The following is a 26,952-nucleotide window of genomic DNA, read 5'->3' as shown; positions in this document are numbered from 1 at the left end:
AAATTGTATCGTATTTTATAGTATTTTCTTGCAAAATTTAATAGCTATTTTATATACACCTCGCATAACATCAAGTTATTTTTGGCGCCGCTGCCGGGGACAATCTAGCTTAAAAGCCGGAAGCGTAACGCTAAATTTAAAAAAAAAAAGATTTTTATTTTTAGTTTACTTTTATTAAAATTCGCTTTTGTAAAAATACGTTTTTAATTATTCGAAAATATAAAAAGAAAAACAAAAATATAAATATTTTTAAGATTTTGTTAAATATTTAAGTTTTATTAAGTTTCTTTATTTTTATTTTATAAAAATTATAAGTTTTATTTAAATATTTTGTGTTTATTTAAAATATAAAATCAAAAATCGAAATATATATATATATATATATATATATATATATATATATATATATATATATATATATATATATAAGTATAAATCTAGTTTTAAGATTTTTATTTATAAAATTATTCAGTAGTTCTATTTTTATTTTAGTTTTTAAATATAAGTTTTTTTTTAATATAAGTATTTTATTTAGTTTTTAAAACAGAAAAAAAAAACGCGTCGAATTAAAAACTCTACCAGAGTTGAATTTAAGAACCCCGCGACTCGCGGAGTTTTCCTGCTTCGGGCACCGCAACTCGCGGAGCAGCCCTGACACACGTGACAGGAACCCTAATCAGCATTAATTACGGAGTAATTATTAATTATTATTATTATTAACCCTAAATTACTTATTATTATAATTAGTTTTAAGTTTCTTTTTATTTAATTTATATATTTAGTTAAATTAGTTTAATTAATGTAAAATTAATAGTTTTAATAAAATAAATAATATAAAAATAATATTTTTAAAAAATTGTAATTTTCACAACTATTAGTATATTTTTATATTTTTCCCCTTTTTAATTGTTTTAGCGTAATATTTGTATTTTTCGCTAGTTTTTAGTTTTAAACTTAGTTTTTGCCATAGTTATATTTTTATTTCTAGATTTTTAGGCTTTGCCGTAAAATTCCTTAAGTACTCTTTCTTTAGACTAAGATTTAAGTGCTTTAGAATTCTGCGACGCCTTTTTAAGTTTTAGTTCCTTTTTAAGACATTGCCATTTGGGATATAGTTTTACTTGTAAGCTTTAATATTTTTAGACGCCTTTTACCTATGTATCAATTATCATTCCAATTAGTAATCTCAATTTGCGATTATAATTTTAAGTTAGTGATAGTAATAAGGTTGGGTTAGTCGAGTGTTTTTAAGTTCTATAAGTCACTCTTTTTCTTTCTTATTTTTATTTTTCGATCTTTTTCCGACACGCTCTTTTTCTTTCTTATTTCTCGCTATTCTAGTTTTTAGGACATAGATTTTTATTCTACTTCTTATCTAAATTTCTTAAAATTACGAAAATTTATTTTAAGTGGTTAAATTGATAGACATCAAAATTTTCTAGTTCGTAGTAATAGTTGGATTTGTACGTGGACCGGGTTATTGGAGCCAAACAGTCCTCAATTATATTGAGACCAAACGAATCCTGCCCCTTTGCTGCATCTTTTGGCTATTCGAAACGTGGGCAAAATCAGAAAAGTCTATTAATTGGATAACTCATATAATTTTTCTTTCCTTTTTAAAAAAACTAATAGGATATTCAGTGAATGCACCGAGCAAGACGTTCACCACCTTTTGTACGTTCACCACCTGTAACTAGATCAAGACATTTTACAAATATTACCGCCGTTGATTTTTCTTTAGAATCGTCATCCAGTCGACCAAGTACTCCAGTTCAAATTTCCGATAATCCATTTTTTGAACCCGACCTCACAATTGAGAATCCGGAGAATATTCAGGGACGATTCATAGATCCTGAACCATTAAATTTTCCTCCGAAACCACCAATCATTCAAACAGAGATTTTTGAGGAACGAACCATTAAATCAGAATCCTCTAGTGATTCCGATTCAACAAATTCAATTATGGAGAATCTGGAACCTTTAAGTATGGAAGACCGAATGAGAGCTAAACGTACTGGCCAAGGTCACGCAATTACTCATCCAGACATTAATGCGCCAGATTATGAAATCAAAGGACAAATTCTACACATGGTGACTAATCAATGCCAATTTAGTGGTGCGCCGAAGGAAGATCCAAATGAACATCTTCGTACCTTTAATAGGATCTGCACACTATTTAAAATAAAAGAAGTGTAGGATGAACAGATATATCTAATGTTATTTCCCTGGACTTTAAAGGGAGAAGCCAAAGATTGGTTGGAATCGTTACCTGAAGGGGCGATTGATACATGGGACGTTTTAGTTGAAAAATTTCTTAAACAATTCTTTTCGGCATCTAAAGCCGTAAGACTTCAAGGAGAAATTGTTACGTTCACACAGAAGCCGAATGAAACTCTATATGAGGCGTGAACAAGATTTGGAAAGTTATTAAGAGGATGTCCGCAACATGGTTTAGATACCTGTCAAATAATACAAATATTCTACCAAGGATGCGACATCACTACAAGGAAAGACATCGATATAGCAGCTGGTGGTTCCATTATGAAGAAAATCGAAACTGATGCTTATAAAATTATTGATAACACTACTTCCCACTCACATGAGTGGCACCAAGAAAAAGATATCGTTAGATCATCTAAAGCAGCTAGAGCCGATTCTAGCCATGACTTAGATTCCATTTCCGCAAAGATAGATGCTGTCGAGAGACGAATGGAAAAGATGACTAAGGATATTCACTCAATACGAATTAGTTGTGAGCAGTGTGGAGGACCACATTTGACAAAAGATTGTCTCAGTATTGAATTAACAATGGAACAAAGAGAGAATATTTCATACATAAACCAAAGGCCTGGAAATAATTATCAGAATAATTATCAACCGCCAAGACCGATCTACAATAAAAATCAGAATTATAACCGAAATATTCCATACAACAACCAACAAGGTCCTAGCAATCAACAAGTGTCCAACAATAATTACAATCAGCAAAGACCTAATTTTCAAAACAAACCACCACAACCCGATGATAAAAAGCCGAATTTAGAAGATATGATGACGAAGCTAGTTGAAACTCAAATGCAGTTTTTCACATCTCAAAAACAAACTAATGAACAAAATACTCAAGCATTTAGAAATCAACAAGCTTCTATTCAAAACTTGGAACAAGAAGTAAGTAACCTAGCAAGATTAATAGGTGAAAGAAAACCGGGAAGTCTACCTAGTTATACAAATGCAAACCCCCGGAATGAAATAGCTAAAGCCATTACCACAAGAAGTGGTACAACACTTAAACCACCTGAAATACCTGTAACTTCTGATGAAGCTATTCCTACTCCACAAGAACCACAACCTGATCAAGATAAGGAAAAAGAACCGGTAGTTGAAAAGGTTAATGAAGATAATACAGTGAAGGCTAAACCTTATGTTAAACCATACCAACCATCACTTCCTTATTCAAGTAAAATGAAGAAAGAGAAACTTGAAGCCGAGCAATCCAAATTCTTGGATATGTTTAGACAGATAAATGTAAATCTTCCTTTCATTGATGTGATTTCAGGAAAGCCTAGATATGCTAAATTCTTGAAAGATCTGATCACGAATAGAAAGAAAATAGAAGAACTCTTGGCCGTTACTATGAATGCTAATTGTTCAGCAGTGCTGTTGAATAAGATACCAGAAAAATTATCTGATCCAGGAAGTTTCACAATTCCATGTTTTCTGGGTAGTCTTAGTTCAATAGAAGCATTAGCAGACATAGGTGCTAGTATAAATTTAATGCCGTATTCACTATACGCTAAACTAGACCTTGGAGAATTGAAACCAACAAGAATAAGCATACAACTAGCCGATAGATCAATAAAATATCCTAGAGGGATAATGGAGAACATTCTAGTTAAAGTTGGTACTTTAGTATTTCCAGTAGATTTTGTTGTTCTCGACATGGAAGAAGATTCTCAAGTTCCTCTCATATTAGGAAGACCATTCTTAAACACGGCTAAAGCAATGATAGACGTGTTTGGTAAGAAATTGACCCTAAGTATAGAGGATGAGAGTGTTACCTTTTCAGTTGATAGAGCAATGTAACAACTGCAATCTACAGATGATACATGTTATTATATTCAAACTATAGATTCACATGCAAAATTGTTAGAAGAATTTCCAGAATTACAAGGAACAGGAGAATGTTCTTTAGGAGAAGGTAATGAACCAATTGATGAAGCTGAAATGTTAGCTACACTTATAGCTAATGGGTATGAACCAACAACAGAAGAAATTCAAATGCTAAAAGAAGAAGACAGATATCGATATAAATCATCGATAGAAGAACCTCCGAAATTAGAGTTAAAGCCACTTCCAAACCATTTGGAATACGCTTATTTACATGGTGAATCTGAATTACCTGTAATAATATCGTCTTCTCTTACTGAAAATGAGAAATCACAACTCATTTCGGTGTTGAAAGCTCATAAACCAGCCATTGCATGGAAGATTCATGATATTAAATGAATAAGTCCTTCGTATTGCACACATAAAATCCTTATGGAAGAAGGTCATAAAACGTATGTGCAACGCCAATGAAGACTAAATCCTAATATGCAAGATGTAGTTAAAAAAGAAATTATTAAACTGCTAGATGCAGGTTTGATATATCCAATTTCTGATAGTCCATGGGTAAGCCCAGTTCAATGCGTGCCTAAGAAGGGTGGCATGACTGTCATTACAAATGAGAAAAATGAGCTTATTCCTACTAGGACTGTAACAGGATGGCGTGTATGTATTGATTATAGAAAATTAAATGACGCCACCAGAAAAGATCACTTTCCCTTACCTTTCATTGATCAAATGTTGGAAAGATTAGCCGGAAATAGTTACTATTGTTTTCTAGATAGATTTTTCGGATATTTTCAAATTCCAATAGCACCTGAGGACCAAGAGAAAACTACGTTCACGCGCCCTTATGGTACTTTTGCTTACAAACGCATGCCATTTGGACTTTGCAATACCCCTGCAACTTTTCAAAGGTGCATGATGGCGATTTTTCACGACATGATAGAAGAATGCATGGAAGTTTTCATGGATGACTTTTCAGTCTTCGGTGATACATTTGAAACATGTCTAGCTAATCTTGAACAAATGCTTATTAGATGCGAACAATCAAATCTAGTTCTTAATTGGGAGAAATGCCATTTTATGGTTAAAGAAGGCATCGTTCTTGGACATAAAATTTCAAAAGAAGGAATTGAAGTGGATAGAGCTAAAGTAGATGTAATTGCTAAACTTTCACATCCCACCAATGTTAGAGGAGTTAGGAGTTTTCTAGGGCATGCCGGTTTTTACCGACGTTTCATAAAAGATTTTTCTGAAATTGCCACTCCTATGAATAAACTCCTAGAAAAAGATGCTCCATTCATCTTTTCAGATGAATGTATCAAATCTTTTAATATTCTTAAAGAGAAACTCACTAATGCGCCGATCATGATAACACCAAATTGGAATCTACCATTTGAACTAATGTGCGATGCAAGTGATTTTGCAATGAGAGCCGTTTTAGGACAAATGATTGAAAAAAGATTTCAACCTATATATTATGCTAGTAAGACATTACAAGGAGCACAAACAAATTACACAACTACTGAAAAAGAACTCCTTGCTATTGTCTTTGCTTTTGACAAATTTCGTTCATATCTCATTCTAGCTAAAACGGTGGTCTATACCGACCATTCTGCTCTCAGATACCTATTTTCGAAACAAGATGCCAAACCAAGATTAATCCGTTGGATCTTACTCTTACAAGAGTTCGATATTGAAATCCGAGATAAAAGAGGAGCAGAAAATCTCACCGCTGATCATCTTTCTCGTCTTGAAAATCCTGAATTAGAAGTTCTAAATGAATCGGCCATACAAGACAACTTTCCTGATGAATATCTATTGAAGATAGATTATAATGAAATTCCATGGTTTGCAGACTATGCAAACTACTTAGTATGTGGATTCCTTGAAAAAGGATTATCGTACCAAAAATGAAAGAAATTCTTTAGTGATATAAAACACTATTTTTGGAAAGATACACATATATTTAAAAGTTGTCCAGATGGAATAATACGCCGATGTGTATTCGGAGATGAAGCTAGTAAAATTTTAAACCATTGTCACACAGGACCAACAGGAGGGCATTATGAGCCTCACCTAACAGCAAGAAAAGTTTATGAAGCTGGATTCTATTGGCCTACAATTTAAAAAGACGCACACCTTCTTTGCAAATCATGTGATGCATATCAAAGGGCCGGAAAAATAAGTCAACGTGATGAAATGCCACAAAATGTCATTCAAGTATGTGAAGTATTTGACATTTGGGGTATTGACTTTATGGGTCCATTTCCAAAATCTCATAATAATCTCTATATTCTCGTAGCTATTGATTATGTATCTAAATGGGCGGAAGCACAAGCTCTCCCAACTAACGATGCACGAGTTGTAGTCAACTTTTGAAAACATCTTTTTGCAAGGTTTGGAACACCGAAAGCTTTAATAAGTGATCGGGGAACTCATTTCTGTAATAATCAACTTGAGAAAGTTCTTAAAAGATATGGAGTAACTCATAAAATCTCCACTGCATATCATCCACAAACTAGTGGACAAGTTTAAAATACCAACCGAGCTTTAGAACGTATTTTAGAGAAAACCGTAGGATCAAATCCGAAGGAATGGTCCATTAAATTGGAGGATGCACTCTGGGCTTTTAGAACAGCCTACAAAACTCCAATTGGAACCACACCTTTTAGACTTGTTTATGGAAAAATATGTCATCTTCCAGTAGAAATTGAACACAAAGCATTTTGGGCTTTGAAGACATGTAATCTTGATTTACATGAAGCTGGACGTCTACGATTAAGTCAACTAAACGAATTAGAAGAATTAAGACATGAAGCATACAAAAATTCGTTAATCTATAAAGAAAGAACGAAGAAATGGCATGATAAAAGAATCAGAAGTTTAAAAGAATTTAAAGAAGGAGACAGAGTTCTTCTTTTCAATTCATGATTCAAGCTATTTCCTGGAAAATTGAAATCAAGATGGTCTGGACCATTCATAGTCAAAAGAGTTTTCCCATACGGAATGGTAGAATTAATAAATTCAAATGGGATTGAATTTAAAGTTAATGGTCACAGAGTTAAACACTACATAGATAGTCCAATGGAAGTTGACAACGAAGTTAATCACAATTTCGATACCACAGCTAACTAAGTCTGGGGAGAATCAAATCTTTAAAGGATTTTATGTATTTCTGTTAGAGTTAGATTGTCTGTTTTCGTGTAGTTCTTGAAAATGGAACCCGAATGGTCTTTCCCTAGCAGACCCTAAAGAACTAGTCTTCTCCCTCCATTCTGAATTTTTATTTTTTTTAGGAAATGAAGACTGCCTGTGAACTAAACCATGGTCTAATGCTACACGCTTTGATCACTAAACGTAATAATGACACACTACCGAGTGAAATAGTATCAGTAATCAGAGAAAGATTGGAAGGAGTAAGAAAAGAATCCAGATGCGAAGATAATAAGTTACAATTTGGTAAAGGAAAATCAAAATCCGCAGCGAAAAGAAGAGCACGACACCTAGAAAGATGTCACAAATGCGGAAAATGGTCACATGGAGGTAAATGTTCAAATAATCAAACCTATTCAAATACCGAATTTGTTACTTTATGCAGAGACGGACCGTTCATATGTTTAGAAGAAAAAACACTGAATGCTCGAGGTTACGCCTGTGTAGCCATGGAAAACCAATTAAACCGACTATCTTATGAATGGGATAGATCATATAACTAAGAATGCTATCTCACAGGTAAGTCTGTAAAGTTTTTATTTTTATTTTTAACCTTTTGATAATAAACGCTAATTTGTTCGCTATAAAGTATTAAATTGGTATTGAATAAAATTAGGTTTGGCGACCGAAATTATTGATATCATACAAAAATTTATTACATCACTGCGAAATTTAACGTTTATTCTTAAGGTATAAATATCTTTAATCAATCAACCCAAAATATTTCAAAAATTCGTCATGAGTTAAATTAGGTCTTGGAACCAAAATTACTTTACCGAAAAGAGAGGCACATATTTTTAATAATATTTGATTGATTAAAGTGGGATAAAAGACAAAAAGATTTTTAATTTTATTTTTACCAAGTTTTTAAAATTAATATATAAATCTTAAATTAATATTGTAAACTTTGTAAAATCAATATATTTAAAATTGTAAATATTTGAAAAATTAATATAAGTTTGGTGTGAATTTATAATATGAATTTTTAAATTAAGTTTGGTGTGAATTTTTAATTTTTAAAATATGAATTTTATTTTTATGCATTTTAAATTGTAAGTTTGGTGTGAATTTTTAATATTAATTTTGAATTTTATATTTAAGTTGTGTGAATTTAAAAACAAAAATTTACTTTATTTCGCTAAGTTAAAAATATGATTTTTAAAATTCGTCGTAAGTTGAAGACTAGGTCATTGAACCGAAATTGCTTTACCCAAGGGAGGGACGAGAACTTTTATTATCATTATTTTTAATCTTATTGAATTAAAGTATGATAAAAACATTAAAAAACTAAAAAATCTAAGCTTTTAAAACAATCGCTTGAAAAAGACAAATTTAAAATTTTGTCGAAGGACGGACTAGGACATCGATCCGAAACGACCTCGCCCTAAATAACAAGGGAAACAAAATTTTAAAATTAATTACTTAATTGTTTCATAAGTTAAGGTTTATTAAAAAAAAAAAAACAAAAAGCACCGCGACTCGCGGAGTTTGCAATGGCAAAATGCCGCGACTCGCGGAGTTCCAAAAATACAGAAAAAAATAAAAGGGCCGAACAGATCAGTCTGCACACTACCACACCCATTTTTCTGCGAAAATACACGAAAAATTACTAGCAAAATCGAATTTTTTCACCAAAAACCATCAAATCTTTTACTAAAATCATGTTGAGAAGGATGCTATCAAGGAATTACTCAAGAAAAATGGTAAATTTCTACACCTAAACACCATTTAATTCGAAAATTAGTGTTCTTGAGCAATTTTATACCCAATTTGATTTTGATGCTTTTTAGTGTAATTATGCTTAAATTGCTTATGTATTATGCTTGTATAACCTAGATTGATGCTATTTAACATGATTAGGAGCCTTAAACTTCAAATTTTGAGTAATCTAGGGTTTGTGTTCTTGAGCAAATTTGGGGCTTTTTGATATAAACAGGTTATGGCCGATTTTTGTCATGAATTGTTGCTAAATTAAGTAGTGTAACATGTTTAGGTAGTTAAATGATCCAAACTTTGAGCCTAAGCATAATTTTGAGAATTAAAGTGACTTTTTCAAGTCTAAAATTCATGAACTTGATTTTTGAGAGATAATGCCATTTAAAACTTGTTTAATTGCTAGTAATGATTATTTTGACATGTTATTTGAGTTGAATGCTTATGAACTTGGTGAACATTTTCGTATATGCTTATTTGAAAAAGTGTAGATTTGATAAAAATGTGAAAATGAGCTTATGTTTGATATAAATTGAACATGTCATTGTAATTATTTTGATTGATGATTTTGCTGACACTAATGCATATTTGGATGCACAAAAATTGTGTTTGATGTGTTTTGCAGACTGAAAGGGGTGAATCTTCATCCCAAGCTCGCAATGCTCCTGCTGAGAATGCGGAACAACAGGAGGTGGATAACTACTACAAACAAGATATACCTCATCCAGTTATGACATTTTCTGATATGTACTTGGAAGATTTGCACCCGAACCTGAGATTTGACAGACTTTGGATAGATTATCCAAAATACCAAAGGGGCTTGCATACTCTTCATTCTAAAGCTGTTGAAGTACCTAGGGTCATAGAATGGGGACCGTTAGAAGCTGTAGAATTGGCCGGGCCAATTATGGAATTACTTACACAGAGGTATGATAATTCTACTTTTAACGATTGGGTACGTTTATTCAACATGCGTAGACCTGTATATAAAGTATGGTGTGAAGAATTGTTGTGTAGTATAGAATTAAATGATCGGGTAGATAGTTTAACCGATCGATCTTTTATTAGATTTTTGTTAGGAGGTTCGATGCGCCACATGTCTTTACTAGACATGGCTCAGGCTTTACGTATATATACGCCTGAGGAGTTAGCATCTGCCGATTGTAGAGGGTTGATACTAAATGGTAGAAAGATAGACGAAAATTTTGATAAGCATGGTGTATGGAGTCAAATGACTAGCCATCACCGATTCAAAGGGGGAAATTACTCTTATTTGGATATAGATAGAGCTGAATTAAGTGTAATTCATTGGTTTTTAGCTAATTCGATTACACAAAGAGGTAAGAATAAGGAAAAGGTAAATGAACAGGATTTTTTTTACCATATGTGTATTCGAGACCCACAAAGCGCTGTAAGTATACCGTATTGTGTGGGTTATTATTTATCAGCTATGGTTAGGGGGATGAGACCGCATAGCATAATAGGAGGTGGTATATTTATTACTTTGATTGCTGAATATCTCGGTGTGGATATAAGTCGGGGGGATTATTAGTCGAAGAACCAGAACCCCAAGATACAATAGGTTTAAATCTATACCATGGTGCTAAAGTTTTGAAGAGGCGAAATAACGCCGCAGTACGATATAATGGTAGACATCTACAGGTTGAGAGAAACCAACAGCAAGGTAATGTAGGAGGGGGAAATGAAATGGCAGAAATGCAAAGGTTTATAGCTTCACAAGAGTATGAAAATGCTAGACATAGAGCATTTGAAGATTGGCAAGTTCATCAAAACCAAATCATAGCTTATTGCCAACAAATAGGTAGAAACTATATTCCTACTCCATCGCCCATATTCCCTCCCTGGTCTATAGAGATGCAACCACCGTATCCTACGTATAACCCAGGAGAAGCATTTTATAGCACATATGGTTATGCATGGAACCCCTTCTGGTATCAGTATCATCCCTAGTCTACATAGTTTTTTATTTTATTTTATTATTTGTAATGTTGATACATTTAATACTTATGTTAATATTGTAATAGTTTTTATAATTTTCTAACTTTTATTATTAAATTTTAATAATTTTTGAATGTGGGGTAATATACCAAACTTTAAAAATATGTATATATGTTTGCAGTTTATCTTATGTACACAACAGGGTAAAACAACGCATTTTCAAAGACTGGCATTAAGTTCAGCAAAAGCAACTAATTTTGACGACAAGATGCAAAATATATGTGAAATAACAACGAGAAGGAATGAACAAATGATGTGCACCGTTTATCATTCAGCACACAAACAACAATATATTTGGAAACTTTGGTAAAATTTAATCATTACTACGCTAATCACCCTCAATAATTTAAATTGTTACTGATTTCTTGCAAATGAGGGCATTGCAAGATCTTAAGTGTGGGAAGGGGTTAAATTCTTTCGGATTTTTAATATTTTTTACTTCATACACTTGGTTACCATTAAAAATACTAGTAAAGCAGTAGTTGTATTAGAATCTAGTGCTCTATGATAATAAAGAACAGCCCTAGTCTTATATACTGACTACCCACTTCTAGTAAAATTTTTCAAAATTTTCAATTAAATGAACTCAAAATCATGTTTATACATATTTATGAACGATAAAACTAGGTGTTAACACCGAAATTATTGTTACCTTGGAAAGGACATAAATTGAGAAACAAACCAAAATGTTAGAATTCATTTAAAATGGAATAGAGGACAATAAAAAGGAAAATAAAAGCCAAGTGTGGGAAAAATTACCAAGTTATCTTAAACATATGTCACATATTTCTGTAACAAATAACTGAAAATACTTTTGCTTTGGACTAAACTAAACTGTTTTACCAGATGAAAGAAAAGAAGAGATGGATCTACACGATGAATCAATTCCATCATTAAAAGGAAGTAAAGTCTTCCGAAAAAGAAACGCGCTTCTTGATTTAGGTCAAGAAGTTGTCGTCCAGACCAGCTGTAGGTTGACGAAAAACCTAGAAAAGTCATCTCTAAAATCAGCAGGAAATCCACGGACCTCAGCATTAAACAGGGTCGCCAAGTGGTCAGATTTATCCTAACCATGAGAAGGATTTATCTCGTACAATGGGGGGCACCGTGCAAATTAGCTGGATAAGACTAATGAATCAGATCCCCAGAAAGGATAATCTCCTTAAAAAATCAAAAATCAGCTTTTAACCCTGATATTACTCAATCCTTGAGATTGACCTTAAAGATTGAGAATTACAAACTTATGGAATTTAATGATATCTAAACTCGAGCCTGAACGAGAAAATATTTTGATCAAAATTACAAACCGATTTGTTTTCTAAAAATCCATTTTCAATGCGTTCATTACCATTGAACGTAAAATCCTAGGAATTCACCTGGAATTTATTAGGTCACCTGAACCAAATCGGGTGTCAACCGTAAGAACGGTGGTTGCATAGCATGGTCAAAGACAGGACCTTGTGCCAGACCGAAAAATCATAAGGGTGAGCTTTACTATTGCTCCTACCAAGGATAGTAATTGCGTCCGACACGTTATAGACCATAATTAAAAGCATGTCAGGGGACATTGCCTTAACAGTTGCTTGTTCAACGCTTTCCTTTACAACCGGACGGTAGTTTATCGAAAGGTAATATACGGGATAAGTAAACTGGACGTGTTGCTTTCCTAATACAAGGTTAGCAAGTGGGTGACACAAAACCATAAGTTTTGAGCTAAAATTTTCAAATATGAAACCCACCAAACCAACAAAAATAATTTGCAAACACCGGTGAAGGGTTATTCCGGAAAACTTATCTAGGGTAAAAACTAGATTTAATTTTCAAAAGATCAAATGTTTTCATAAAGATCCAATTTCCTTAATGGATCTAAATTTTTATAGTCATGTGGGACTGTAAACCATATCGTTACTACCATTGTTTATACCGCCGTATAGAAATCACTGATGTACAAAGTGTGAAGAATAAAGAAGTGATTCTAGTATTTCAAGACTATATTGCTTGAGGACAAGCAACGCTCAAGTGTGGGAATATTTGATAATGCTAAAAACGAACATATATTTCATAGCATTATTCCTCAAGAAAGACAAGCTTTTAGTTGCAATTGTTCTATTTACAAGTGATATTCGTTTAAATAATAAAAGGTGAAGACAAAAGACAGATTCGACGAATTGAAGACGCAAACGACCAAAAAGCTCAAAAGTACAAAATACTAACAAAGAGGTTCCAATTATTGATAAGAAACATCTCGAAATTACAAGAGTACAAGATTCAAAACGCAAAGTACAAGATATTAAATTGTACGCAAGGACGTTCGAAAATCTGGAACCGGGACCAGAGTCAACTCTCAACGCTCAACGCAACGGACTAAAAATTACAAGTCAACTATGCACATGAATATAATATAATATATAAATAATTCTTAAAAATTATATATATTATATTATTATTTAAAATCTTCGGCAAACAAAGAGCCAAGGCTGAATGAGCTGTAAAAACAAACTTCGCGACTTGCGGAGTTCGAAGGCTAAAAGTACCGCGACTCGCGGAGCCCCAAAAAATGAAAATGCCTATAAAAGCCAACGCAGTTCGACGAATTTTAATATCAATATATATCCATCCATCTATCTATACGTAATATTTATATTTATATTTTATATTTTAATTTTAATTTTAATTTTAATCCTAATAATAAGGGTATGTTAGCGAATGTTGTAAGGGTGTAAGTCGAAATTCTGTCCGTGTAACGCTACGCTATTTTTAATCATTGTAAGTTATGTTCAACCTTTTTACATTAATGTCTCGTAGCTAAGTTATTATTATGCTTATTTAAAACGAAGTAATCATGATGTTGGGCTAATTACTAAAATTGGGTAATTGGGCTTTGTACCATAATTGAGGTTTGGACAAAAGAACGACACTTGTGGAAATTAGACTATGAGCTATTAATGGGCTTTATATTTGTTTAACTAAATGATAGTTTGTTAATTTTAATATAAAGATTCACAATTGGACGTCCCTATAAATAACCATATACACTCGATCGGACACGATGGGCGGGCTATTTATATGTACGAATAATCGTTCATTTAACCGGACACGGGAATGGATTAATAGCCACTAGAATTATTAAAACAGGGGTGAAATTATGTACAAAGACACTTGGCATAATTGATAACAGAGTATTAAAACCTTGGGTTACATGCAGTCGATAACCTGGTGTAATTATTAAACAAAGTATTAAAATCTTGTTACAGTTTAAGTCCCCAATTAGTTGGAATATTTAACTTCGGGTATAAGGATAATTTGACGAGGACACTCGCACTTTATATTTATGACTGATGGACTGTTATGGACAAAAACCAGACGGACATATTAAATAATTCAGGACAAAGGACAATTAACCCATGGGCATAAAACTAAAATCAACACGTCAAACATCATGATTACGGAAGTTTAAATAAGCAGAATTCTTTTATTTCATATTTAATTCCCTTTATTTTATATTTAATTGCACTTCTAATTATAGCACTTTTATTTATTGTTATTGTATTTAATTGCACTTTTAATTATCGTACTTTTTAATTATCGCAAGTTTATTTTATCGCACTTTTATTTATCGCAATTTCATTATCGTTATTTACTTTACGCTTTAAATTAAGTCTTTTATTTATTTAATATTTTACATTTTGTTTTAACTGCTACTAAAGTTTTAAAATCGACAAACCGGTCATTAAACGGTAAAAACCCCCCTTTATAATAATAATATTACTTATATATATATATTTGTATTTTTATAAAATAAAACTAATATAGCGTTAAGATTTGTTTAAAGATTTTCCCTGTGGAACGAACCGAACTTACTAAAAACTACACTACTGTACGATTAGGTACACTGCCTATAAGTGTTGTAGCAAGGTTTAGGTATATCCATTCTCTAAATAAATAAATATCTTGTGTAAAATTGTATCGTATTTTATAGTATTTTCTTGTAAAATTTAATAGCTATTTTATATACACCTCGCATAACATCAAGTTATTTTTGGCGCCGCTGCCGGGGATAATCTAGCTTAAAAGCCGGAAGCGTAACGCTAAATTTTTTTTTAAAAAAAAAAGATTTTTATTTTTAGTTTACTTTTATTAAAATTCGCTTTTGTAAAAATACTTTTTTAATTATTCGAAAATATAAAAAGAAAAAGAAAAATATAAATATTTTTAAGATTTTGTTAAATATTTAAGTTTTATAAAGTTTCTTTATTTTTATTTTATAAAAATTATAAGTTTTATTTAAATATTTTGTGTTTATTTAAAATATAAAATCAAAAACCGAAAAAAAAATATATATATATATATATATATATATATATATATATATATATATATATATATATATATATATATATATATATATATATATATATATATATATATATATATATATATATATATATATATATATATATATATATAAATCTAGTTTTAAGATTTTTATTTATAAAATTATTCAGTAGTTCTATTTTTATTTTAGTTTTTAAATATAAGTTTTTTTTATATAAGTATTTTATTTAGTTTTTAAAACAGAAAAAAAAACGCGTCGAATTAAAAACTGTACCAGAGTTGAATTTAAGAACCCCGCGACTCGCGGAGTTTTCCTGCTTCGGGCACCGCAACTCGCGGAGTAGCCCTGACACGCGTGATAGGAACCCTAATCAGCATTAATTACGGAGTAATTATTAATTATTATTATTATTAACCCTAAATTACTTATTATTATAATTAGTTTTAAGTTTCTTTTTATTTAATTTATATATTTAGTTAAATTAGTTTAATTAATGTAAAATTAATAGTTTTAATAAATAAATAATAAAAAAATAATATTTTTATAAAAATTGTAATTTTCACAACTTTTAGTATATTTTTTTATTTTTTCCCTTTTTAATTGTTTTAGCGTAATATTTGTATTTTTCGCTAGTTTTTAGTTTTAAACTTAGTTTTTGCCATAGTTATATTATTATTTCTAGATTAAAATATCCCGTTCTTATTGATTAAAAACGTTCCATATTAATTGATTTCGTTGCGAGGTTTTGACCTCTATATGAGACGTTTTTCAAAGACTGCATTCATTTTAAAACAAACCATAACCTTTATTTCATCAATAAAGTTTAAAAAGCTTTACGTAGATTATCAAATAATGATAATCTAAAATATCCTGTTTACACAAGACCATTACATAATGGTTTACAATACAAATATGTTACAACAAAATAAGTTTCTTGAATGCAGTTTTTACACAATATCATACAAGCATGGACTCCAAATCTCGTCCTTATTTAAGTATGCGACAGCGGAAGCTCTTAATAATCACCTGAGAATAAACATGCTTAAAATGTCAACAAAAATGTTGGTGAGTTATAGGTTTAACCTATATATATCAAATCATAATAATAGACCACAAGATTTCATATTTCAATACACATCCCATACATAGAGATAAAAATCATTCATATGGTGAACACCTGGTAACCGACATTAACAAGATGCATATATATAAGAATATCCCCATCATTCTGGGACACCCTTCGGATATGATATAAATTTCGAAGTACTAAAGCATCCGGTACTTTGGATGGGGTTTGTTAGGCCCAATAGATCTATCTTTAGGATTCGCGTCAATTAGGGTGTCTGTTCCCTAATTCTTAGATTACCAGACTTAATAAAAAGGGGCATATTCGATTTTGATAATTCAACCATAGAATGTAGTTTCACGTACTTGTGTCTATTTTGTAAATCATTTATAAAACATGCATGTATTCTCATCCCAAAAATATTAGATTTTAAAAGTGGGACTATAACTCACTTTCACATATTTTTACTTCGTCGGGAAGTAAGACTTGGCCACTGGTTGATTCACGAACCTATAACAATATATACATATATATCAAAGTATGTTTAAAATATATTTACAACACTTTTAATATATTTTGATGTTTTAAGTTTATTAAGTCAGCTGTCAGCTGTCCTCGTTAGTAACCTACAACTAGTTGTCCACAGTTAGATGTACAGAAATAAATCGATAAATATTATCTTGAATCAATCCACGACCCAGTGTATACGTATCTCAGTATTGATCACAACTCAAACTATATATATTTTGGAATCAACCTCAACCCTGTATAGCTAACTCCAACATTCACATATAGAGTGTCTATGGTTGTTCCGAAATATATATAGATGTGTCGACATGATAGGTCGAAACATTGTATACGTGTCTATGGTATCTCAAGATTACATAATATACAATACAAGTTGATTAAGTTATGGTTGGAATAGATTTGTTACCAATTTTCACGTAGCTAAAATGAGAAAAATTATCCAATCTTGTTTTACCCATAACTTCTTCATTTTAAATCCGTTTTGAGTGAATCAAATTGCTATGGTTTCATATTGAACTATATTTTATGAATCTAACCAGAAAAAGTATAGGTTTATGGTCGGAAAAATAAGTTACAAGTCATTTTTGTAAAGGTAGTCATTTCAGTCGAAAGAACGACGTCTAGATGACCATTTTAGAAAACATACTTCCACTTTGAGTTTAATCATAATTTTTGGATATAGTTTCATGTTCATAATAAAAATCATCTTCTCAGAATAACAACTTTTAAATCAAAGTTTATCATAGTTTTTAATTAACTAACCCAAAACAGCCCTCGGTGTTACTACGACGGCGTAAATCCGGTTTTACGGTGTTTTTCGTGTTTCCAGGTTTTAAATCATTAAGTTAGCATATCATATAGATATAGAACATGTGTTTAGTTGATTTTAAAAGTCAAGTTAGAAGGATTAACTTTTGTTTGCGAACAAGTTTAGAATTAACTAAACTATGTTCTAGTGATTACAAGTTTAAACCTTCGAATAAGATAGCTTTATATGTATGAATCGAATGATGTTATGAACATCATTACTACCTTAAATTCCTTGGATAAACCTACTGGAAAAGAGAAAAATGGATCTAGCTTCAACGGATCCTTGGATGGCTCGAAGTTCTTGAAGCAGAATCATGACACGAAAACAAGTTCAAGTAAGATCATCACTTGAAATAAGATTGTTATAGTTATAGAAATTGAACCAAAGTTTGAATATGATTATTACCTTGTATTAGAATGATAACCTACTGTAAGAAACAAAGATTTCTTGAGGTTGGATGATCACCTTACAAGATTGGAAGTGAGCTAGCAAACTTGAAAGTATTCTTGATTTTATGAAACTAGAACTTTTGGAATTTATGAAGAACACTTAGAACTTGAAGATAGAACTTAAGAGAGATCAATTAGATGAATAAAATTGAAGAATGAAAGTGTTTGTAGGTGTTTTTTGTCGTTGGTGTATGGATTAGATATAAAGGATATGTAATTTTGTTTTCATGTAAATAAGTCATGAATGATTACTCATATTTTTGTAATTTTATGAGATATTTCATGATAGTTGCCAAATGATGGTTCCCACATGTATTAGGTGACTCACATGGGCTGCTAAGAGCTGATCATTGGAGTGTATATACTAATAGTACATACATCTAAAAGCTGTGTATTGTACGAGTACGAATACGGGTGCATACGAGTAGAATTGTTGATGAAACTGAACGAGGATGTAATTGTAAGCATTTTTGTTAAGTAGAAGTATTTTGATAAGTGTCTTGAAGTCTTTCAAAAGTGTATGAATACATATTAAAACATTACATGTATATACATTTTAACTGAGTCGTTAAGTCATCGTTAGTCGTTACATGTAAATGTTGTTTTGAAACCTTTAGGTTAACGATCTTGTTAAATGTTGTTAACCCAATGTTTATAATATCAAAAGAGATTTTAACTTATTATATTATCATGATATTATGATGTACGAATATCTCTTAATATGATATATATATATATTAAATGTCGTTACAACGATAATCGTTACATATATGTCTCGTTTCAAAATCATTAAGTTAGTAGTCTTGTTTTTACATATGTAGTTCATTGTTAATATACTTAATGATATGTTTACTTATCATAATATCATGTTAACTATATATATAACCATATATATGTCATCATATAGTTTTTACAAGTTTTAACGTTCGTGAATCACCGGTCAACTTGGGTGGTCAATTGTCTATATGAAACATATTTCAATTAATCAAGTCTTAACAAGTTTGATTGCTTAACATGTTGGAAACATTTAATCATGTAAATATCAATCTCAATTAATATATATAAACATGGAAAAGTTCGGGTCACTACAGTACCTACCCGTTAAATAAATTTCGTCCCGAAATTTTAAGCTGTTGAAGGTGTTGACGAATCTTCTGGAAATAGATGCGGGTATTTCTTCTTCATCTGATCTTCACGCTCCCAGGTGAACTCGGGTCCTCTACGAGCATTCCATCGAACCTTAACAATTGGTATCTTGTTTTGCTTAAGTCTTTTAACCTCACGATCCATTATTTCGACGGGTTCTTCGATGAATTGGAGTTTTTCGTTGAGTTGGATTTCATCTAACGGAATAGTGAGATCTTCTTTAGCAAAACATTTCTTCAAATTCGAGACGTGGAAAGTGTTATGTACAGCCGCAAGTTGTTGAGGTAACTCAAGTCGGTAAGCTACTGGTCCGACACGATCAATAATCTTGAATGGTCCAATATACCTTGGATTTAATTTCCCTCGTTTACCAAATCGAACAACGCCTTTCCAAGGTGAAACTTTAAGCATGACCATCTCTCCAATTTCAAATTCTATATCTTTTCTTTTAATGTCAGCGTAGCTCTTTTGTCGACTTTGGGCGGTTTTCAACCGTTGTTGAATTTGGATGATCTTCTCGGTAGTTTCTTGTATAATCTCCGGACCCGTAATCTGTCTATCCCCCACTTCACTCCAACAAATCGGAGACCTGCACTTTCTACCATAAAGTGCTTCAAACGGCGCCATCTCAATGCTTGAATGGTAGCTGTTGTTGTAGGAAAATTCTGCTAACGGTAGATGTCGATCCCAACTATTTTCGAAATCAATAACACATGCTCGTAGCATGTCTTCAAGCGTTTGTATTGTCCTTTCGCTCTGCCCATCAGTTTGTGGATGATAGGCAGTACTCATGTCTAGACGAGTTCCTAATGCTTGCTGTAATGTCTGCCAGAATCTTGAAATAAATCTGCCATCCCTATCAGAGATAATAGAGATTGGTATTCCATGTCTGGAGACGACTTCCTTCAAATACAGTCGTGCTAACTTCTCCATCTTGTCATCTTCTCTTATTGGCAGGAAGTGTGCTGATTTGGTGAGACGATCAACTATCACCCAAATAGTATCAAAACCACTTGCAGTCCTTGGCAATTTAGTGATGAAATCCATGGTAATGTTTTCCCATTTCCATTCCGGGATTTCGGGTTGTTGAAGTAGACCTGATGGTTTCTGATGCTCAGCTTTGACCTTAGAACACGTCAAACATTCTCCTACGTATTTAGCAACATCAGCTTTCATACCCGGCCACCAAAAATGTTTCTTGAGATCCTTGTACATCTTCCCCGTTCCAGGATGTATTGAGTATCTAGTTTTATGAGCTTCTCTAAGTACCATTTCTCTCATATCTCTAAATTTTGGTACCCAAATCCTTTCAGCCCTATACCGGGTTCCGTCTTCCTGAATATTAAGATGCTTCTCCGATCCTTTGGGTATTTCATCCTTTAAATTTCCCTCTTTTAAAACTCCTTGTTGCGCCTCCTTTATTTGAGTAGTAAGGTTATTATGAATCATTATATTCATAGATTTTACTCGAATGAGTTCTCTGTCCTTCCTGCTCAAGGCATCGGCTACCACATTTGCCTTCCCCGGGTGGTAACGAATCTCAAAGTCGTAATCATTCAATAATTCAATCCACCTACGCTGCCTCATATTCAGTTGTTTCTGATTAAATATGTGTTGAAGACTTTTGTGGTCGGTATATATAATACTTTTGACCCCATATAAGTAGTGCCTCCAAGTCTTTAATGCAAAAACAACCGCGCCTAATTCCAAATCATGCGTCGTATAATTTTGTTCGTGAATCTTCAATTGTCTAGACGCATAAGCAATCACCTTCGTTCGTTGCATTAATACACAACCGAGACCTCGCTTTGATGCATCATAATAAATCACAAAATCATCATTCCCTTCAGGTAATGACAATATAGGTGCCGTAGTTAGCTTTTTCTTCAATAACTGAAACGCTTTCTCTTGTTCATCATTCCATTCAAATTTCTTCCCTTTATGCGTTAATGCAGTCAAGGGTTTTGCTATTCTAGAAAAGTCTTGGATGAACCTTCTGTAGTAACCAGCTAGTCCTAAAAACTGGCGTATGTGTTTCGGAGTTTTCGGGGTTTCCCACTTTTCAACAGTTTCTATCTTTGCCGGATCCACCTTAATACCTTCTTTGTTCACTATGTGACCGAGGAATTGAACTTCTTCCAACCAAAATGCACACTTTGAAAACTTAGCGTACAATTCTTCCTTCCTCAATACTTCTAACACCTTTCTCAAATGTTCACCGTGTTCTTGGTCATTCTTTGAGTAAATAAGTATGTCATCAATGAAAACAATGACAAACTTGTCAAGGTATGGTCCACACACTCGGTTCATAAGGTCCATGAACACAGCTGGTGCATTAGTTAAACCAAACGGCATGACCATAAACTCGTAATGACTGTAACGTGTTCTGAAAGCAGTCTTTGGAATATCATCTTCTTTCACCCGCATTTGATGATACCCGGAACGTAAGTCAATCTTTGAATAAACAGACGAGCCTTGTAGTTGATCAAATAAGTCGTCGATTCTCGGTAGTGGGTAGCGGTTCTTGATGGTAAGTTTGTTCAACTCTCGGTAGTCGATACACAACCTGAATGTACCATCTTTCTTCTTGACAAACAAAACAGGAGCTCCCCACGGTGATGTGCTTGGTCGAATGAAACCACGCTCTAAAAGTTCTTGTAATTGGCTTTGCAGTTCTTTCATCTCACTGGGTGCGAGTCTGTAAGGAGCACGAGCTATTGGTGCAGCTCCTGGTACAAGATCTATTTGAAATTCAACGGATCGATGTGGGGGTAATCCCGGTAATTCTTTCGGAAATACATCGGGAAATTCTTTTGCAATGGGAACATCATTGATGCTCTTTTCTTCAGTTTGTACTTTCTCGACGTGTGCTAGAACAGCATAGCAACCTTTTCTTATTAGTTTTTGTGCCTTCAAATTACTAATAAGATGTAGCTTCGTGTTGCCCTTTTCTCCGTACACCATTAAGGGTTTTCCTTTTTCTCGTATAATGCGAATTGCATTTTTGTAACAAACGATCTCTGCTTTCACTTCTTTCAACCAGTCCATACCGATTATCACATCAAAACTCCCTAACTCTACTGGTATCAAATCAATCTTAAATGTTTCGCTAACCAGTTTAATTTCTCGATTCTGACATATATTATCTGCTGAAATTAATTTACCATTTGCTAATTCGAGTAAAAATTTACTATCCAAAGGCGTCAATGGACAACTTAATTTAGCACAAAAATCTCTACTCATATAGCTTCTATCCGCACCCGAATCAAATAAAACGTAAGCAGATTTATTGTCAATAAGAAACGTACCCGTAACAAGCTCCGGGTCTTCCTGTGCCTCTGCCGCATTAATATTGAAAACTCTTCCGCGGCCTTGTCCATTCGTGTTCTCCTGGTTCGGGCAATTTCTAATAATGTGGCCCGGTTTTCCACATTTATAACAAACTACATTGGCATAACTTGCTCCGACACTACTTGCTCCGTCATTACTCGTTCCGACACCATTTGTTCCTTTCGTTCTATTAACCCCTGGTCCGTAGACCTCACACTTCGCCGCGCTATGACCATTTCTTTTACACTTGTTGCAAAATTTAGTGCAGAACCCCGAGTGATACTTTTCACACCTTTGGCATAGCTGCTTCTGATTGTTGTTGTTGTTGCGGTTATTATTGTTGTTGGGATGATTGTTGTAGTTGCTGTTGTTGTTGTTGTTGTTGTTGGGCCGTTTGTTGTAGTTGCGATTGATGTTGCGATTGTTGGGATAATTGTTGCGATTATTGTTGTAATTGCTGTTGTTGTTGTATTGGTGATTCTTATCACCGTTTTCCTCCCACTTTCTTTTGACTTGCTTCCCATTGGCCTCTTCAGCAGTCTGTTCTTTAATTCTTTCTTCAATCTGGTTCACTAGTTTGTGAGCCATTCTACATGCCTGTTGTATGGAGGCGGGCTCATGTGAACTTATATCTTCTTGGATTCTTTCCGGTAATCCTTTCACAAACGCGTCAATCTTCTCTTCCTCATCTTCGAATGCTCCCGGACACAATAGGCACAATTCTGTGAATCGTCTTTCGTACGTGGTAATATCAAATCCTTGGGTTCGTAACCCTCTAAGTTCTGTCTTCAGCTTATTGACCTCGGTTCTGGGACGGTACTTCTCGTTCATCAAGTGCTTGAATGCTGACCACGGTAGTGCGTACGCATCGTCTTGTCCCACTTGCTCTAGATAGGTATTCCACCATGTTAACGCAGAACCTGTGAAGGTATGCATAGCGTACTTCACTTTGTCCTCTTCAGTACACTTACTTATGGCAAACACCGATTCGACCTTCTCGGTCCACCGTTTCAATCCGATCGGTCCTTCGGTTCCATCAAATTCCAAAGGTTTGCAGGCAGTGAATTCTTTGTAGGTGCATCCTACACGATTTCCTGTACTGCTAGATCCAAGGTTATTGTTGGTATGTAGCGCAGCCTGTACTGCGGCTATGTTTGAAGCTAGAAAAGTACGGAATTCCTCTTCATTCATATTCACGGTGTGTCGAGTAGTCGGTGCCATTTCCTTCAAAATAGTCAAATGGAACAAGTTAATCATACAGAATATTAAGAGTAGTTAATAGTATTTCGTAGCATAATATGAACTCATTTATAAAAGCTTTTTCTTCATATTAGCGTTTTATAAGTTTAAATTCGGGTAGTACCTACCCGTTAAGTTCATACTTAGTAGCTAATATACAATTCAACTACTACATTTCTATATGAAAAACTGATTATAATAATATTTCGCGTTCAAACTTTTATACAATATTTTACAAACTTACAATACCGCTTATTTTACATAAAGCATGAAATATAGCACACAATAACTTTGATACAAGATAGTTGTGAAGATAATTCTAGCTAGTACACAAGTCGTTCAGCAAAGGCAATAAAGACACGTAATTCATACGTCCAGAAACAAGTCATGCATTCTGGTTTTACTAAGATTACTTCCTATCCTTGGTCTTGTGGAACATAACCGTTATGGCCGTTGATAAGACAGCGTGTTGTAACGTCGTCAAAAGGAAGAGGGTTACGTAATGTCCAACAGTCCCGTAACAATCTAAAAACCTCATTTCTTACCCCAATTACCGACTCCGTCACTTGTGGAAACGTTTTGTTTAATAGTTGTAGCCCGATGTTCTTGTTCTCACTTTGGTGAGAAGCGAACATTACTAATCCGTAAGCATAACATGCTTCTTTATGTTGCATGTTAGCCGCTTTTTCTAAATCACGAAGTCCAATATTCGGATATATTGAGTCAAAATAATTTCTTAACCCGTTGCGTAAAATAGCATTTGGGTTCCCCGCAATATATGCGTCAAAGTAAACACATCGTAACTTATGGGTTTCCCAATGTGATATCCCCCATCTTTCAAACGAAAGTCTCTTATAAACCAAGACATTTTTGGAACGTTCTTCGAATGTCTTACAAACTGATCTCGCCTTAAATAGTTGTGCCGAGGAATTCTGACCGACTCTAGACAAGATTTCATCAATCATGTCTCCGGGTAGGTCTCTTAAAATATTGGGTTGTCTATCCATTTTGTGTTTTTAAACTGTAAAATAGACAAGAGTTAGATTCATAAAAAAATACTTATTAATACAAGCAATTTTTACATATATCATAAAGCATAAGTACACTATATTACATATATTACACCACACGAATACAACTATCTTATTCCGACTCGCTCGTTTCTTCTTCTTCGGTTTTGGTTCGTTTTGCCAAGTTTCTAGGGATATATGATGTTCCTCTAATACTAACTGTCATTTTCCACAACGGTTTAGAAAAACCTGGTGGTTTAGAGGTTCCCGGGTCATTGTAACAACTTAAGGACTTCGGGGGTTGACGATACATATAAAGTTCATCGGGGTTGGAATTAGATTTCTCTATTTTTATGCCCTTTCCTTTATTATTTTCTTTTGCCTTTTTAAATTCAGTTGGGGTAATTTCTATAACATCATCGGAATTCTCGTCGGAATCCGATTCATCGGAGAATTTGTAATCCTCCCAATATTTTGCTTCCTTGGCGGAAACACCATTGACCATAATTAACCTTGGTCGGTTGGTTGAGGATTTTCTTTTACTTAACCGTTTTATTATTTCCCCCACCGGTTCTACTTCTTCATCCGGTTCCGATTCTTCTTCCGGTTCCGATTCTTCTTCCGGTTCCGACTCTTCTTCCGGTTCCTCTTCGGGAACTTGTGAATCAGTCCACGAATCATTCCAATTTACATTTGACTCTTCATTATTATTAGGTGAGTCAATGGACTTGTTCTAGAGGTAGACATCTATCACATAATATCAAACACGTTAAGAGATTAATATATCACATAATATTCATATGTTAAAAATATATAGTTTCCAACAAAAATGTTAAGCAATCATTTTTAAAGAAAACACGGTCGAAGTCCAGACTCACTAATGCATCCTAACAAACTCGATAAGACACACTAATGCAAATTTTCTGGTTCTCTAAGACCAACGCTCGGATACCAACTGAAATGTCCCGTTCTTATTGATTAAAAACGTTCCATATTAATTGATTTCGTTGCGAGGTTTTGACCTCTATATGAGACGTTTTTCAAAGACTGCATTCATTTTAAAACAAACCATAACCTTTATTTCATCAATAAAGTTTAAAAAGCTTTACGTAGATTATCAAATAATGATAATCTAAAATATCCTGTTTACACAAGACCATTACATAATGGTTTACAATACAAATATGTTACAACAAAATAAGTTTCTTGAATGCAGTTTTTACACAATATCATACAAGCATGGACTCCAAATCTCGTCCTTATTTAAGTATGCGACAGCGGAAGCTCTTAATAATCACCTGAGAATAAACATGCTTAAAACGTCAACAAAAATGTTGGTGAGTTATAGGTTTAACCTATATATATCAAATCATAATAATAGACCACAAGATTTCATATTTCAATACACATCCCATACATAGAGATAAAAATCATTCATATGGTGAACACCTGGTAACCGACATTAACAAGATGCATATATATAAGAATATCCCCATCATTCCGGGACACCCTTCGGATATGATATAAATTTCGAAATACTAAAGCATCCGGTACTTTGGATGGGGTTTGTTAGGCCCAATAGATCTATCTTTAGGATTCGCGTCAATTAGGGTGTCTGTTCCCTAATTCTTAGATTACCAGACTTAATAAAAAGGGGCATATTCGATTTTGATAATTCAACCATAGAATGTAGTTTCACGTACTTGTGTCTATTTTGTAAATCATTTATAAAACCTGCATGTATTCTCATCCCAAAAATATTAGATTTTAAAAGTGGGACTATAACTCACTTTCACAGATTTTTACTTCGTCGGGAAGTAAGACTTGGCCACTGGTTGATTCACGAAACTATAACAATATATACATATATATCAAAGTATGTTTAAAATATATTTACAACACTTTTAATATATTTTGATGTTTTAAGTTTATTAAGTCAGTTGTCCTCGTTAGTAACCTACAACTAGTTGTCCACAGTTAGA

The sequence above is a fragment of the Rutidosis leptorrhynchoides genome, chromosome 2 (assembly GCF_046630445.1).
Source record: "Rutidosis leptorrhynchoides isolate AG116_Rl617_1_P2 chromosome 2, CSIRO_AGI_Rlap_v1, whole genome shotgun sequence".
Taxonomy (NCBI): domain Eukaryota; kingdom Viridiplantae; phylum Streptophyta; class Magnoliopsida; order Asterales; family Asteraceae; genus Rutidosis; species Rutidosis leptorrhynchoides.
The sequence above is the reverse complement of the archived record's forward strand: the minus strand, read 5'-3'. Positions refer to the sequence as shown.